This window comes from Primulina tabacum, chromosome 12, assembly GCF_025594145.1.
Source record: "Primulina tabacum isolate GXHZ01 chromosome 12, ASM2559414v2, whole genome shotgun sequence".
NCBI classification, from domain to species: Eukaryota; Viridiplantae; Streptophyta; class Magnoliopsida; order Lamiales; family Gesneriaceae; genus Primulina; species Primulina tabacum.
Genome location: NC_134561.1, coordinates 29,834,944 through 29,836,525, shown reverse-complemented (window position 1 = coordinate 29,836,525; position 1,582 = coordinate 29,834,944).

Below are 1,582 nucleotides of genomic sequence, written 5' to 3'. Positions count from 1 at the left end.
CATTTACATCATTTACCATTTTTATGCTCAAACATTTTTATCAGTTGTTGGATTACTTTAACTTGTTATTTTGCGAACAATAATTTCTTCCACTGCTATTTTGAACATTAAACTTGATTTATCAGTTTATTTTATGAATGAGGCATTTTAATTACTTTAAAAAGAAAATTTTAAATTTTTCCGCAAATTTTCAAACACGAATTTTCGGGTCATTTTACTTGCTATCCCAACTGATCAAATACACTGGTCCGAGCATCAGTTTTGGAGACAACTCCAAAGGTAAAACTGTTGGTAAAGGTAAGCTTATCCATGGTAACTTCACAATCAATGATGTATTAATAGTTGAGAATTTGAAGTATAACTTGATTAGCATCAGTCAGTTATGTGACAATAAATTCTCAGTTCAGTTCGACAGACACACTTTTTCAGTTAGAGACTCAACTAATGAGGTCATCCTAACTGCCAATCGTTGTGGGAATACTTAAAAAGTCAGTTGGACTGATCAACCTTATGCACCAGTTTGTTTTGTTGCTTCTAAATCTCCTAAGAACTGGTTGTGGCATATGAGGTTGAGCCACTTAAATTTTAAATCTATTGCCTATCTGAGTAACCATGATCTTGTAACTGGTTTGCCCAAAGTACATTTCTCAAAAAATAAAATTTGTTCAGCATGTCAGTTTGGTAAACAAGTAAGATCTTCATTCAAAAACAGAGGTTGTAAATCATCCTCACGATACTTAGAACTGTTGCATATCGATTTTTTGGTCCAATACTAGTAATGAGTTTAGGGGGAATGAAATACACATTAGTAATTGTGGATAATTTTTCAAGATTTACTTGGGTTATTTTTCTCAAATCCAAAGACCAAACTCCTGCACAATTGATTAAGCTTTTCAAAAGATTATTAAATGAAAAATCAGTTGGGATTGATCGAATAAGGTCTGATCGAGGGACTGAATTCATCAATCAAAATCTCTCACTATTTTTAGAAAATACTGGGATCAAGCATGAGCTCTCAGCAGCAAGAACTCCTTAGCAAAATGGTGTAGTTGAGAGAAGAAATCAAACCCTTAAAGAAGCTGCTAGAACAATGCTTTCTTATTCTGGTATTTCTCAAAGGTTTTGGGCAGAAGCAGTAAACACTGCATGTTACACTCAGAACAGATCAATGATTAATAAGAATCATTTGAAAACACCGTATGAGATCTGGCATGGACGTAAAAGTGTGGTTTCTTATTTCAAAATATTCGGGTGCAGATGTTTTATTCTTGATAATGACAAAAATCATTTAAAAGCTTTTGATGTTAAATCTGCAGAGGGAATATTTCTTGGGTATTCATCAGTTAGTAAAGCTTATAGAGTTTTTAATAAATGCACTTTGAATGTAGAAGAGTCCATTCATGTTGTATTTGATGAATCTGTGCTAACTGATAAGCCAATTGATCCAGTTGAGCTAGTTGATCGATTTACAGATATTAGTTTGGAGGATGATAATGAAGAAGAAAATCACATTAATCGAAATATCCTTCTAACACCAGAACCAGAAGTGCTGGATCAATCAGTTGAACAAGAAATTGTTACT